Here is a 12,019-nt window from a genome sequence, read left to right as displayed (position 1 = left end):
GACCCAGGGCGCAGGGGAGAAATGAGCAGCCCCAGAGGCTGGACGGGAAAAGCCAGGGCACCAGCGTCTGAAGCTAACATGCCCCAGGGCAGCCACACGGGGTGGGTTGTTCTGGTGAAAAGGGCTTTGAGAAGAAATCACACACACTTAGAAAAACCACCAGGAAAGCAAATTCAGTTGGCCCTTTGAAAAGTTAGGAGATAGAATATCTCTTCCCTAGTATGGGTGTCAGGGCATGAAATTAGCATGGACTGGGCTTCCCTGCTGAAAAGTGAAAAGTTAAAGTCACCCAGTCGTGTCCGACTCTTCGTGGCCCCTTTGGAATTCTCCAGGCCAGAACACTGGAGTGGGAGCCTTTCCCTTCTCCAGGGGATCTTCCCAACCCAGGGATCGAACCCCGGTCTCCTTCACTGCAGGCATATTCTTTACCAGCTGAGCCACAAGGGGAGCCCTCCCTGCTGGCTCAGTGGTATAAATATATGCCACTCTGCCGGCCACCCTGCCAGTGCAGGAAACACAGGTTCGATCCCAGAGCTGGGAAGATTCCACATGCCGCGGAGCAACTTAAGCTGGTGTGTCACAGCTACCCAGCCTGAGCTTTATAGCCGGGGAGCTGCAACTACTGAACCCACAGACACTGAAGCCTGCACATCCTAGAGCCTGTGCTCCACAACAAGAAAGAGCACCACGATGAGAAGCCTGTGCACTACAACTAGGGATAGCCCCACCACTGCAACTACAGAAAAGCAAAGACCCAGCACAGCCAAAAATAAATTATTTTTAAAAAAACATCAGTATGAGCTGTGATTGAGGTTCACATAATTCCAGTGAGGGAGGCAAAAATCAGTAACTTTCCAGAGCTGCCATTTGCACCCCTAAATCCAGTTAATTATCTCGATATATTTTACATCTCAAATTAGAGTAAGAATACCACACAAAGGTGATCCATCACAAATAAAGAACTCCAAACCCAGCAGAGCCTGGGGCCTATTTGATTGTTGCTGCTCAGTCGCTCAGTTGTGTCCCACTCTTCGGGACCCCATGGACTGCAGGACGCCAGGCTCCCTTGTCCTTTCCTATCTCCCAGAGTTTGCTCAAACTCATGTCCATTGAGTCAATAGTGCCATCTAACCATCTCATCCTCTGCCGGCCAATTTATCAGCCTTCAACGGAGTTCCTGGAGAATTCCATGGCCAGAGGAGCCTGGTGGGCTACAGTCCATGGGGTCCCCAAGACTCGGACACGACTCAGCACACACAAGCCTTATCAATAAAATCCACCGCACAAAAGCTGCCAACAAGGTAATGGATACCATTAAGTTGGCAAGGCAAAGCCATACTCCTAGAGAAGTTCTAACCCAGGAAATCCACAAGGGCATCTTCATCACCAGTGGGCAATCCTCCTTACCCACGGTCTCAGAAGATATCAAACAAGTATTCTTAAAATGGAACTAAGTCCAGCTGAAAACTAGGGCCTAGATTTTCAAAACTATATGGAGTCAGAATTAACGCCACTCCCAAGGGCTCCAAGCCGGTTCAGCTCAGGGCTGCGCGCCTTTGCACGTGCGCCGCTGGCTCCACCCCCGCAGTCCCCGCCTCCGAGAGGAACCGGCCCCAGACAAGCAGAGGCAGAGGAGAGCATCCCGAGGCTGCGGCAGCAAGAACCATCCTGGGGTGCTGATGCCGTCCTCCCTCGAGGCGCCCAGTTCTCAGACCACAGGAGTCGCCATTTACCACGTGTGGCAGAAACGGGCTGGGGATCGGACGTGATGCGTTAATTCAGCGGCGGCACCAGCATGATGTAGTCCTGTGACTCCGGCAAATCTCGAGATAATGAGGGAAGCAGTGTGGCGTGCAGGAAAGGCAGTGGGCTGAATCCGAAGACCTAGATTTTTGTGCCGACTCCGCCGGCTGCTCTCAAGAGAAGGGGCAGATCGCGCCCTCTCTGGGACTCGATTTCCTCATCTGTAAAACAAAGAGCAGATGTGCTCTTGTAGCTCAGAATTCTAACCCACATGGAAACTGATTTGGAAATACACGTCCTCCTGCATCTGGCGTCCTCCTGCATCTAGCTCAAGGAGCCTCCGGCACATTTTGGCCAGCACTTTCACGGGCTTGGGAGAAGATTGAAGACAGTGGTAATGAGCAAGGCACTGGCTGAAGCACTCTTATGATACCAACAAAATATCTTTCAAAAATGTCACACTAGCTCTCTCCTCCTCTGCCTCAGGATCAAGTCCTCTTGGAAGGGTGATGCTACAAGCATGACCCCACAGCATCCCTACAGCTGCCAGGCAGCCACCTCAAATCTCAAATCCCCCCTCAGCTGAGCTAGACCTCCGGCAGAGGACTTCCAGCCTGATCACTTCATTCTGCCCCGCAAGCCACTTAAAATTGAGGGACAGCAGCCCTCTGCGTTTGTGGTACAGGGACCTGTGTCTGTGTTATGTGTCTTTCCTGACTAGGTTCCCAGTAGCTTGGGGGCAAGGAATAACTCCATCTCCACATTAGGGATGACACTTAACAAGGTGACTCAATGCCTGTGAAGCAATAAAAAGCACTCAGCACAGAGCCTGGGGTGGGGCCACTGAGGTGGAACTCTTCCATGGAATCCTTTCATCTGCCAGGTGAAGACAGTCCGGGAACGCCCTCCCCAGGAGAACTCCCCGGTCCTCCCTCGACTCTCACACGTCTCATTCTGCCAAAGCCTAGAAGAAACTTCCCACTCAGGAGAACGCAGGTGGGGGGCTCTTTCCTTCCTCTCTCCCCTCACACCTGAGTCGTTCGCATCTATGTGTAACTCACTCCCGGGTATCCACTAGATCAGCGATCCCCAAACTTTATGGCACCAAGGACCACTTTGGTGGAAAACAATTTTTCCACGGACTGGCGCGTGGGGCGGCAGGGGCGGTGATTAAGGGATGATTAAAGCACATCACTCTTATTGTGCACTTTATTTCTATTATTATTACATCAGCGGCACTTCACCTCATCAGGGATTAGATCCTGGAGGTTAGGGAACCTCTACCCTAGACAGAAGACCTGCAGATTATTTTTTTTTTCTTCTTCCCAAGCCTTAAATCTGCACAATCTGATTGGAATTAATTCCCTTCAGACCCGAAAGAAATAGGCAGTTGGCCAAGATGAGAGCACAGCCCTAGCAATCAGGGCACAAAGAGATAGACACCCCATAAGAGGGTCCCCAGGCTTTGTTGCAACTCAGAAAATGACCTCAGTGGAAAATTGAAGTTGATCTGGAGCAGCACTCGGCCCTCCTGAAGCACTATTACAGCCCGAGTCCACCCAGGACCATCACCCCTTCACGCCCTCTGTTTCCTAAACCAGAAGCAAATCCCCCCTTCACGTTCAGCAACCTATTATCCTCTCTCTCAGCTTCAAAAGCAAACTGTCCAAGAGCTACATTTTCTCCATGAAGCCAATTCCTAATAGATTCTCTAGGAGTGCTCTGCTTCCAAAACTTAAAAGGAGCCAAGAAATCTCAAGCCTCTGAGATTTAACAACTTTGTGCAGTATGCCTCAATTGCCTGCTCTCTAACTCAACCCATAATCCCTCTTTAAAATCTTGACAGTAACAGGGGGGCGGGGGGGGCGGGGGGAAGGATTATATAAATGATAAGACCTATGGTGCTGATACATGAAATCCTGGATCCACTTAGTTCACTCACTGACTTTCTGGGGAACATCAGGAAGGGCTTGCTGTATCCGCTTCTTCCTTTATGAGCTATATTGACATGCTATCATATAATGCTTACAGTCTTCTTAAGCAAATAAGGAGCATGGAGGCGCCTCCAATGCAATAATTCTGTATATTTCTCTATTATTTTGTCTAGTATCTATCTGTCATATGTCTCAAGGATCTGCCCCTACACACTATTGACAACACAACTCCAAATTCTTGAAATGAAGACATATCTAATCACAAAGAGACCACTGAATGATCACAAATAATTCACCAAAGTAAACATCTTGACTAAGAGTCATCATATATACTACACACATTCAGAGTATGAAGCAGGGCTACAAGCTTAACAATGAAACTCCTGGAAGCTAATCACTTCACTCCAACACTCCTAGGATGGATTTGGGTATTCCAGTGAGTATTTGATATCATAACAACATAAAGAGGGAGAGTTTGCAAAACTGGATTTATTGAGTGTTACCATCTCACTGGGCAATTAACAGGAAATGGCTTTACTCACATAAGAGCTACCAATGGTTATTTTTTAAACCTCTTCCCATTTTTTATAGTGTCTCTGGCAGATCTCACCATTTGGGGTAACTTTGGGTTATTCAAACTTAAGGCCAAGTTGTATTTTTGTTCTCAAGCTCATCTGTGGCTTCACGTCAGCCCCCACTCTGACCCCAGCAATGCTGTGACCTGGCCTGTGAAACAGGGAGGTCTGGAATCCTCAATCCCACCTCCCTCTCTGGGCTGTTCCTGCAAGGAAATGGTAGGAAGGGAATGGCAGACATCTTCCTCTATGACTGGCCATGATCACTTCCCAAGCTAATGCAGGCTGCTGTGGGAATTCTCCCAAGGGCCCCGCAGGCCCTCCTCACCACACAGCATCTCTGATGTAGATCTGACCTGAGCCCCAGCTCAAGCTTTCCCACCCACCTCTTGGCCCCCATGCCCAGAATCCAGGCTCTACAGACAGACAATCTACCAAGATGGCTCGAGGTCAACTACCAGTCTCAGTGTTCACCTAGAGGAATTCTCATATCCCCGGCAAATGTAACAGGAAATAACCTAAGTTGCTCCAGGGGCAGCCCCACTCCCTCCTTGCCTCTCGGTTCCTCCCCTTTCCAACCCAGATAAGCACAGGGTCAGGCAGACAAGTCTGTCTGCTCAGACACTCAACCAGAAAATCCAAAGGACTTATATTTTTGTAGGCACCCCCAGCCTCCATGGGAGAATCTCCTGGAACTTGCCCTCTCACTTTTGGTATAAAGCGAATGAACCTTTCCTCTCCTCCCTCGCCCCTCAATGTTCTATGCAGACTAGAAACTATTGGGGATAACTTGAGGGGGTGCTAACTGGTGGCAGAAGAGCCGGTTTTTCTTTTCCTTGGTAAGCTCTTTGGGGACGTGTCTGATCTCTAAAGGCTGTGGTTCTCAGGCTGTGAACTGAGGTCTTCGAATTCTGTTTTTGTTGGAACCTAAAGCATCTATTCTAAGGCAGCAGAGAAGTCTAATTATTACACACACACACCAAAAAAACCCACAATTGTATAGAATCAACAAATAATCCCCACACTTAATAACAGAAACAATAATATGAATTCCTAGAAATATGTCTAGTGCATGTACAAAGGTTTCTACCCTTTGGTATCTGCCCATTTGACTGGTCAGACATTTGATAGGTATTTGACTACTCCCTGAAATTGCACTCTTGATTTTTTGTTTGTTTGTTTCTGGTTGGAACAGAATAAGCTTCCCTGTTATTCTGTGAATGAAGCTTCAGTATTAAAATTTTTGTCTTTATTATTTCAAGAGATTACTTCAACAAAGGAAATCAACCCTGAATATTCATTGGAAGGACTGATGCTGAAGCTCCAATACTTTGGCCACCTGATTCAAAGAGGTGACTCATTGGAAAAGACCCTGATGCTAGGAAAGATTGAGGGCAGGAGGGGAAGGGGGTGAGAAAGGATGAGGTGGTTCAGTGGCATCATCAATTCAATGGACATGAATTTGAACAAACTCCAGGAGATAGTGAAAGACAGGGAAGCCTGGCATGCTGAGTCTATACAACTTCAACTACATTTCATGTTACAGTGAATTATGAAATTCAAAGGCACCATGATGAAACAGACCTTTAGGACGAACTGTTTTAAAATGAGCAATTCCAATTCATTTTCATTTGCTGGGTTTTGTGTTGTTTTTTTTTTTAAGTCTTTTAGTTTGTCCAAGGTACTTTTAGACAAAAGCTTAATATTTGGTTCAAAATATTCAAATGAAGGCAATCACATATTTGTTAGCTTTTAAGTTTCCAAAATGTATCCTTGAATTATCCCACGTTGCCTTTACAGCAGTCCCACCTAGGAAAACAAGTATTTTTGATCTCTCTTTTAAAGATGTGAACACCAAAGGGTTTAAAAGTTCTATAGCAGGTATCCAAGTAGGTTTGCAGAATATGAGAAAGGATCCTAAAAACAAATAAAAGAATGTGCTTAATTATCTGAGAACTATTGTCTACGTGAAAGCTAAGAGAGCTTGGCTGGTGTCCTTCTGTTAACTTCTAAATTCCAAAATAGGCCCCTTTATTTTAATTTCAGCCTTGTTCACCAGAAATACTCTGGTTTCCCAGGATTCCACAATGTGCTATTTTTAGATACAGCCAAAACTTTTTGAATCACTAGACAATTTTGTAGGATAACAATGAAACAGCGAACATTTGCACTACATGTGGTAGTTTTTGATACACATCACATTATCTCTTTTAACTAATGAAAGTAAATGTCTAAGAGGCTAAATCATTTAATGAAGGTCACACAGCTAAGTGCACATTTGGGATTCAACCCCGGGCCATCTCACTTTAAAATCTTTTGGGGGGGCGGGGAAGGAGGGGATTCTCTTCTAGGTAGAGTACCTCTCCCACGGCACTTAGCATATTGCCTCAGACAGGTTAACTCATTTTACGACTTGGAAGTTCTTCATGTACTTTATCTCATCTGATTTTCCCAGTGGCCCCACAGAGAAGATTAACTATTTTGTCTATTTTAAAGATGAAGAAATCAAAGTTTAACTTACTGAACTTGGCAAAAGCCTTCCAGCCAGAAAATAGCGGGGTAAAAAAAAAAAAAAAAAGGCTAGAAATCAGTTTCCTGACTTCTACTCTAGCAAACATTAATCCCTACAGTTGATGAGATTTCTCATCTTGAAAAAGAAGAGATTTCTCATCTGCCCAGGAACCCTGAGGATGGAAGCTGTTTAAACACAGAACCATGGGGAAAAGGAGACCTCGGGAACCCCGGACCTAGTGAGGTGACACCTCTCAGGACAGGGGAAAAGTGAAACAACTTGGCCAACAGCAAAAAAAGAGAGACCTGAAACAAAGCGAGACAGGACATTGGAGAGAGCAGGTGAGCGTCTCAGACTCCCCCAAAGGTCTCAAAGGGAGCCTCCTGCAAGGGCACGAGGTGGACCCTGGCACCATCACCAGGTGGAGGATGAAGACCAGGCAAGACCACACACACACCCCCCCACCAGGCAGAAGAAAAACGTCTGTCTGGAGCAAAGGATGGAAACTAAAATCGACACACTGACTTGACTGTCGCAACAGCCCTGACCTCAAAGACACTGCCAAAGCTGTTGCTGGCAGCCAGCACCCACATTTCAGATGGAACTTTCCTTTTATTGAACAGTAAAAGGACCGTGGTGATCTACTTGTTAACTGTACTATGTGTGGCTTCACACCTCAGGCAATAGCTAAGAGAGGCGTCGAGGACACCACTTACCCCCTTACTGAGACGCCCAACAAGAAACATATGGGGTGCGTGTCTTCAGGCCAAGACCTGCAGGCTCCTTGGGCCTTTGCTGAGCCCTTCCTCAAGTCTGTTCTCTGTGCCTGGCCCCAAATAATTCTTGGAAATGTTATCAGGAAGATAAAGAAATGCAAGTACCACTTAAACGTATGTTCTGGGAGACTCCATGCTATGAACTGTAAGCTTAAAACCATTATATAAAAATAACCTGGCAACACATATGACCCAGCAATCCCACTTCTGGGCATACACACCAAGGAAACCAGATCTGAAAGAGACACATGCACCCCAATGTTCATCACAGCACTGTTTATAATAGCCAGGACATGGAAGCAACCTAGATGCCCATGAGCAGACGAATGGATAAGGAAGCTGTGGTACATATACACCATGGAATATTACTCAGCCATTAAAAAGAATTCATTTGAATCAGTTCTAATGAGATGGATGAAACTGGAGCCCATTATACAGAGTGAAGTATGCCAGAAAGATAAAGAACATTACAGCATACTAACACATATATATGGGATTTAGAAAGATGGTAACGATAACCCTATATGCAAAACAGAAAGAGACACAGATGTACAGAACAGACTTTTGGACTCTGTGGGTGAAGGCGAGGGTGGGATGTTTCAAGAGAACAGCATCGAAACATGTATATTATCTAGGGTGAAACAGATCACCAGCCCAGGTTGGATGCATGAGACAAGTGCTCGGGCCTGGTGCACTGGGAAGACCCAGAGGGATCGGGTGGAGAGGGAGGTGGGAGGGGGGATTGGGGGGGGGGGGGATACATGTAACTCCATGGCTGATTCATGTCAATGTATGACAAAACCCACTACAATACTGTAAAGTAATTAGCCTCCAACTAATAAAAATAAATGAAAAAAAATAGTCTGGCATCATTTTTGTTGTAGACACAAAAGACTCCACTAATGTGGTTAATATGATGTTTTATATCGAAAAAGCAAACCTGGACAAAGATCCAGTCTTACATGTTGCCCACTCAGGACGTGGCTTTGTGTCAGCTTGCTTGTTGTTCAGTCACTAAGTCAAGTCCAGCTCTTTACAACCCCATGGACTGTAGCCTGCCAGACTCTGTCCATGAGGTTCTCCAGGCAAGAATACTGGAGTGGGTTGCCATTTCCAGGTGCTTGGCAATTAGCTTTATAATTCAATTAATCACAAGACACTGTGAGGCAGCTATTATAACCATTTCCCACAGAAGGAAACTGGAGTCCCCCCGCCCTCCCCAAAGAGAATGTACCAAGAGTTGAAGAAACAGGTATTCAAACCTAAGACCGCAGGTGAAATTCCAGTTCCACTAAAACAAAAATGGCTCAGGAAGGAAGGACCCCATTGTATCAGGAAGATCATAGGCATCCTCCCATCTAATGACATTTCACAGGACCCAAACCTCTGAAGATGGCATAGTGGTTCAGTATTGCTGCTCGAAAGGACAGAGCTATGGTTTTAAAACCTGTGAATTTGGTAATGCAGAAAGGTAGGCCACGTGCAAGTTAAAACTGGCTGGACCTATTTAAAGTAGATCCCCAGAAATTCTGCACAGAGGTAAATACATAAGCACTCTAACACCAGACCCCTCTTACTCATCTCTGCTCCCCTCAATTTTATAAACAATACACATGAAGGAGGAAATGGAAGTTAGGTTATACGTGCTCAATAGAATTGTTGAAATAATTGAAGCTTAATGTGCTTCTGTGGTAGCTCAAACTGAAAAGAATGTGCCTGCAATGCAGGAGACCTGGGTTCAACCCCTGGGTTGGGAAGATCCCCTGGAGAAGGGAATGGCAACACACTCCAGTATTCTTACCTGGAGTATTCCACGGACTGTATAGGCCATGGGGTCACAAAGAGTCGGACACGACTGAGCAACTGACATTTCACTGCAGTGTGCGTTAGGCTTACCTGTTTGCAAAGGGCTTACTGAACTACAACTCCAAAGGAGGATTGTGCTGTAACCCTCACAGCACAGAGGTTTCACTAGGAACAGCAGTTTTGGTTAATGCATGTCATGGTGTGTATTCACAGAACAGCATTCTCAAAACTGTGGCCTACCAAGACAAGCCCGAGGTTTTAGACCCGGAACCACTGTCAGAAAATATGTCTCTTCTACTAAAGGTGAAGAATAGTCAAGAAAGGAAGACTAGACGACTATTCCCAGGGAACCACTGATTTTGAGCTCTTGGGCATTTGCCTGTATGGGAGCTATGAGTCCCTCTCCCCATCCTCTGGGATTGTTTAAAAACAACAGAGCGGACAATAGCTCCACAAAAGTTGTTTTCACAAGTCAAGTGTCCAGTGAGGACTGGGAAGGCTAGGACAAGTTTAAAAATGATGGAGGGAGAAACATCTCACATCACAGATCTGCTCTGATGTGGAGGGAGGGGATGGGGCGGAAATCTGTGCAGAAGAGACAGAGGGGATGGTCCTTGGGTGGATGAAAGGCTCCAGTAACATCTGATGGAGTGAGTCATGGACGATGCCGTTCAGACATGTTCACCTCTGGTCGTCGTCTTGTGTGTTTTAACATTTGTTGGAGAGCAACTCAAAAGTTCTTATTTTTAAATACAGCCAATGGAGGCAACTTCGTTTTCCGTACTTTATTTCCACGCTGCATCCAGGCAGTGGTTGGACATGTGGTCCTTTTCCCGCTTTCTCATGACTGACTGGGAGATCCTTTCTAACATCTTTTTGGTGGTTGAGCTATTGGGGTTTTTCGCCTGACAGTTCCATTTTCAAAAATCAGCAGTTAGCTGAGAGCAGAGAAAGCAGCTCCAAAGGGAAAAGAATTTGCATTTTCCCTTTGAAATGTCACATTCCCCAAATCAAACCAGTCCATCCTAAAGGAAATCAACCCTAAACATTCACTGGAAGGACTGATGCTGAAGCTGAAGCTCCAATACTTTGGCCACCTGATGCGAAGAGCTGACTGGAAAAGACCTTGATGCTGGGAAAGATTGAGGGCAGGAGGAGAAGGGGATGACAGAGGATGAGATGGGTAGATGGCATCATTGACTCAAATGGGCATGAGTTTGAACAAACTCTGGGAGACAGTGAAGGACAAGGAAGCCTGGAGTGCTGCAATCCATGGGGTCCCAAAGAGTTGAACACAACTTGAGCAACTGAACAATTCCCCAAATACTATGTAACTCAAATATCCTTAATTTTCTCAAGATTTTTCATTTACAATGTGAACAAGATCCTTAAGCTCAAAAAAGAATCATCTTGTAGGAGAAAGACTAGCAACTAAGCTCCAAGTGACCACTTCCTTTATAACTCCAACATTCAAAATACAACCATGGATCTACCCTTGACTAAGTTCAAGGGACCCAGTACATGCATAGTAATGCATAAGAAATAACTATATGCTCCCCTCCCTCCAAAGACTGCAGAAACATACTAAGAATGAATTCTGATGAGCAGGTGTTCCAGACAGAAATACTTCTAGCTAGCATCACCCTAGGTTTCAAAAATAGATTTTAAAGATAAATTTCTATTTATTTTAAAACATACAAAAATGGAATCTCTGGATTTTAAGGACATGAAAACTCCTCATGGGCATTAGTTTTGTTAGAGATAGAGCAGACTTTAGACATTACTTTTTCCAAATGATATATTTTGATGCAGCTTTTTGGTACAGAGATTGTTGTTTTGACATGAGAACATCTTTTTTAACTGGCCCTTAAAAAAACAACCCCGGGGGGAAGGAAAAAAAAAGAAACACACACACAACCCAGAACATTTTCAGCTGCTTTTTAAAAAAACCTACCCAGAAAATAATGCAACAGACAACCTTCATTCTACACCTAGTGGGGCAGGGCTAAGCTGGATTTAAGGAAAGGAGTTCACTGTTCAGTAAATAAACCTGTGCTAACATTGTGCTGAGATGTACTCTGGTCAACCTCTAGGTTTTTTCGTTAAGTGAGAGAAGTAAGTGCCAAACCCCAGCTAGGAAGTAAGAGAACCACGACTTGCTCAGGTCTCCTCTCTCAAACCTATATTTTTCTCACTGTTTGATGCTCTCCACCTGTCAGTTTTTATTCCCATCATGAATAAGGTAACTGGACTTAATTGTCCAGCCGGCTAAGCAGCATTAGCTTGTGTTGACTGCTGCGACTTCTACCCTCTTTTGATTGCATTTGCCCACTAATGTGCAATGTGTATTAGTTTCCTATTCCTGTGTAATAAACCACCACAAACTCAGTGGCTGAAACAAGCAGCATTTATTAGCTCAGAGGTCTTTAGGTCAGAAGTCCAGCACGCATAATGGCTGGGTTCTCTACTTAGCACATCAAAGGGCTGGAATCTCAGTTGGTTGGGCTGAGTTTCCATCTAGAGGCGCTAAAGGGAAAAAAAAATCCCTTCCAAGTTTATTCTTGTCACTGAAAGAATTCCGTTCCTTGCAGTTATAGGACTGAGGTCCCATGTCCTTGTTGGCAGGCATCTTCGAGAATGTCTGCATTTCTTGCCACGTGACTCCCTCCAAAT

Source organism: Odocoileus virginianus, chromosome 27 (genome assembly GCF_023699985.2).
Source record: "Odocoileus virginianus isolate 20LAN1187 ecotype Illinois chromosome 27, Ovbor_1.2, whole genome shotgun sequence".
NCBI lineage: Eukaryota > Metazoa > Chordata > Mammalia > Artiodactyla > Cervidae > Odocoileus > Odocoileus virginianus.
Note: the sequence above shows the minus strand (reverse complement) of the source record.